Genomic DNA, 5,000 nt, shown 5'->3' on the forward strand with positions numbered 1-5,000 from the left:
TAATAATAATAATAATAATAATAATAATAATAATAATAATTAACTATTCCAAATCGAGCCCTATTTGGCCATCCCCAGCCACCTCGACCTGACCTCATTTAAGGTCACATCAGGTCAGGCAAAGGTCATCACCCATGCCACTAACCACATTAGACATATTTGTCTTTGTTTGTTTGTTTGTTTGTTTGATGTTTGTGCAAACCAGGAACAAAGACAAAATGGCCTCCACGAAGTAATTTTGCACAAGTGCATTTTCATACACTTTGCACACACACATAAATATATAGGCGTTGTGTAGTTAAAGGAGAGAAAAAGGGACAGTCTTAGTGGATATATATATATATATATATAAATAAATACAACAATAATCATGTTTACAAGAGTTTTTATGGCTGTTAAACTAGACAATAACAGGGCAATTAGGTCGTACAGAAGGGTTGAAGACCCTGGCGACATGTGGCAACTGCTAGGGGAGGCGGTGATTGGCTGGTGGGGCGCGGCGAGACACAGATGCCACATACCGCTGGATGGCTGCCTCTTATCACCGTAAATTCTATCTATCTGTTAATTTCTATCATCTATCGCAATATCTGATAGATAACGCCATACAACATATAGACACATATAGAACCTAACTATATACACACATGTATACAATACATTATAGATATAGAAATTAACAAGAAAAACGAGATACCATATATACAAACATACACACACACATACATATACACTATATATATATATATATATATATATATATATATATATATATATATATATATATATATACATATATATATATATATATATATATATATATATATATATATATATATTTTTTTTTTTTTTTTTTTTTTTTTTTTTATACTTTGTCGCTGTCTCCCGCGTTTGCGAGGTAGCGCAAGGAAACAGACGAAAGAAATGGCCCATCCCCCCCCCCCCATACACATGTACATACACACGTCCACACACGCAAATATTCATACCTACACAGCTTTCCATGGTTTACCCCAGACGCTTCACATGCCTTGATTCAATCCACTGACAGCACGTCAACCCCTGTATACCACATCGCTCCAATTCACTCTATTCCTTGCCCTCCTTTCACCCTCCTGCATGTTCAGGCCCCGATCACACAAAATCCTTTTCACTCCATCTTTCCACCTCCAATTTGGTCTCCCTCTTCTCCTCGTTCCCTCCACCTCCGACACATATATCCTCTTGGTCAATCTTTCCTCAGTCATTCTCTCCATGTGCCCAAACCACTTCAAAACACCCTCTTCTGCTCTCTCAACCACGCTCTTTTTATTTCCACACATCTCTCTTACCCTTACGTTACTTACTCGATCAAACCACCTCACACCACACATTGTCCTCAAACATCTCATTTCCAGCACATCCATCCTCCTACGCACAACTCTATCCATAGCCCACGCCTCGCAACCATACAACATTGTTGGAACCACTATTCCTTCAAACATACCCATTTTTGCTTTCCGGGATAATGTTCTCGACTTCCACACATTTTTCAAGGCTCCCAAAATTTTCGCCCCCTCCCCCACCCTATGATCCACTTCCGCTTCCATGGTTCCATCCGCTGACAGATCCACTCCCAGATATCTAAAACACTTCACTTCCTCCAGCCTCTCACCATTCAAACTCACCTCCCAATTGACTTGACCCTCAACCCTACTGTACCTAATAACCTTGCTCTTATTGACATTTACTCTTAACTTTCTTCTTCCACACACTTTACCAAACTCCGTCACCAGCTTCTGCAGTTTCACACATGAATCCGCCACCAGCGCTGTATCATCAGCGAACAACAACTGACTCACTTCCCAAGCTCTCTCATCCCCAACAGACTTCATACTTGCCCCTCTTTCCAAAACTCTTGCATTTACCTCCCTAACAACCCCATCCATAAACAAATTAAACAACCATGGAGACATCACACACCCCTGCCGCAAACCTACATTCACTGAGAACCAATCACTTTCCTCTCTTCCTACACGTACACATGCCTTACATCCTCGATAAAAACTTTTCACTGCTTCTAACAACTTTCCTCCCACACCATATATTCTTAATACCTTCCACAGAGCATCTCTATCAACTCTATCATATGCCTTCTCCAGATCCATAAATGCTACATACAAATCCATTTGCTTTTCTAAGTATTTCTCACATACATTCTTCAAAGCAAACACCTGATCCACACATCCTCTACCACTTCTGAAACCACACTGCTCTTCCCCAATCTGATGCTCTGTACATGCCTTCACCCTCTCAATCAATACCCTCCCATATAATTTACCAGGAATACTCAACAAACTTATACCTCTGTAATTTGAGCACTCACTCTTATCCCCTTTGCCTTTGTACAATGGCACTATGCACGCATTCCGCCAATCCTCAGGCACCTCACCATGAGTCATACATACATTAAATAACCTTACCAACCAGTCAACAATACAGTCACCCCCTATATATATATTACCAACTTTTACAGTGGACTGCCAACTGGGAGGTCAACACGATCACATTGTAGTTAAAAAAAAACATATATATTCATATAAAAATATATATGAAAATATATATATATATATATAAATATGAATATATAATTTGGTTTATACGCTGGTCGGGGGGTCGCTATTCCTGTGTGTTTCTCACGCACTATTAGAGCGAAACATCCTATAAACTCGTTAATAAATAAGGACGAAAAAAAGAGATAAAAAAGGATTTTTTTAATTTTAAGTTTTATATTACTATTAAAACTGGATATATATATATATATATATATATATATATATATATATATATATATATATATATATATTGATAGACTGATAGGTAGATATAGATATATATAAATTGACAGATTGATAGATAGATAGACCCATAGATAGATAGATAGACAGAAAGATAGAGATAGATAGATAGACAAATAGATAAATAGATATACAGATAATTAGATAGATAGAGAGAGATAGATAGATAGACAGGTAGATAATGGACAGATAGATAGAGATAGATAGATAGACTGATAGACAATGGATAGATAGATAGATAGACAATCCTCCACAGGCTAAACACGAACCTTGAACAACCAATGAACAAAAAAATATTAAAAAAAACAAATACAAAAAAAACATTTTACCTCAATTAAGATGTTACGAAACCACATCATACGAGAGAGAGAGAGAGAGAGAGAGAGAGAGAGAGAGAGAGAGAGAGAGAGAGAGAGAGAGAGAGAGAGAGACTTTGATTACAATGGAATAGATTTGAGGTCAAAACTAAATGATAAAGACCTATTTCTATAATGTGACCCCCCCATCTCCACCCCCAACACACCCCCCCATCTCCCATTTTCTTAGCAGTTTATATAAGGATGCCTTACGTGTGGGAGGCAGTTTATATAATGGTGACTTATGTGTGTTTCTGGAACCCATACGAATATATATATATGTATTCTTTTCTTTTAAACTATTCGCCATTTCCCGCGTTAGCGAGGTAGCGTTAAGAACAGAGGACTGGGCCTTTGAGGGAATATCCTCACCTGGCTCCCTTCTCTGTTCCTTCTTTTGGAAAATTATAAAAAAAAAAAACCGAGAGGGGAGGATTTCCAGCCCCCCGCTCCCTCCCCTTTTAGTCGCCTTCTACGACACGCAGGGAATACGTGGCAAGTATTCTTTCTCCCCTATCCCCACCCAGGGATAATATATATATATATATATATATATATATATATATATATATATATATATATATATATATATATATATGGGTCAATACATAATACAGGAGGCGAGGGAGGTGGGGTACGGTGAACGTGTTATAATACAGGAGGAAGACAGTGTTCGGGGGTACATGTGGTCTTGGGTCGTCGTCTTTTGGGGCCTCAATGGAGACAGGTTCCTATATCATCGTTATCTCTTATCTCCCTTATCTCTGGGGCACACATGGGGGGGGAGGGGAGGGGTCCCCAGCCATCATCTGTTATCAGTAGGTGAGTATATATATATATATATATATATATATATATATATATATATATATATATATATATATATATATATATATATATATATATATATTTAATCTGAGATAACGTACGACATCCTTCCATTTTCTGTTTTCGTGGACTGTTTACGGATAGAAAGAAAACGGGAGGCGGTTGGTCGCTGGTGTTGAGTGTCCGCCATGACAGAGGTGTGTGTGTGTGTGTGTGTGTGTGTGTGTGTGTGTGTGTGTGTGTGTGTGTGTGGTGGTCAACTGATAAGAGCAGGAGAGATAGCAGAAGATAAGAGACACAAGGTGGAGATAGTGGAAGGGGGAGGGGGAAGGAGGGGGAAGGGAAGGGGGGGACCATCACCGGGAGGGAGGGAAGAAGGGGGGTGGGGTGGGGGGAAAAGAGGGGTTTACCATTACCGGGAGGGAGGGGGGAGGGGTGTTTACGGGACCACCACCGGAAGGGAGGGAAGGGAGGGAAGAAGAGGGAGGGGGGGTTAACTGCTATACGAGGGGGAGGGGGTAGAGGAGGAGGGGAGGGGAGGGGAGGGGGTGGTGTACTACCACTACCAGTGGAGAGGAGGGGGGAGAGGGGTAGGGGGGCCTGGTAGCGGGGCAGGGTGGAGGGAGGGAGGGAACGAGGGGAGGGGAGGGGGGGGGGCAGAGAGCACCCCCCCCCCTCGCCCTCAGCCAGGCCCTGGTATTTGTACTATCGACCAGGTCAGAATCCCGACCCGTAAATAATTGATAGTGGGGAGGGGGGAGGGAGGGGGTGGAGGGGGGGAAGGGGCGCCTCCTAGTAGGGGAGGAGGGAGGGGGGCCCGCCGCCAGGGGAGGGGGGGTACACTTGTGGGAGGAGGGGAAGGGGGGTTAAAATGTGACCAGAGGAGGGGGGGGAGAGAGGGAGGAAGGGGAGGGGAGGGGGTGAAAATGTGACCAGAGGAGGGGGAGAGAGAGGGAGGGGAGGAGGGAAGGGAGGAAGG

At 42.1% G+C, this 5,000-nt stretch overlaps 1 protein-coding gene across 3 annotated transcripts in view; it reads right to left on the reverse strand.

Moving 5' to 3' along the window:
- LOC139761383 (uncharacterized) overlaps positions 1-5,000 on the reverse strand; it is a 347,706-nt gene that overhangs the window by 68,045 nt on the left and 274,661 nt on the right. The gene's annotated exons all lie outside the window — the stretch shown is intronic.

Source organism: Panulirus ornatus, chromosome 40 (genome assembly GCF_036320965.1).
Source record: "Panulirus ornatus isolate Po-2019 chromosome 40, ASM3632096v1, whole genome shotgun sequence".
NCBI classification, from domain to species: domain Eukaryota; kingdom Metazoa; phylum Arthropoda; class Malacostraca; order Decapoda; family Palinuridae; genus Panulirus; species Panulirus ornatus.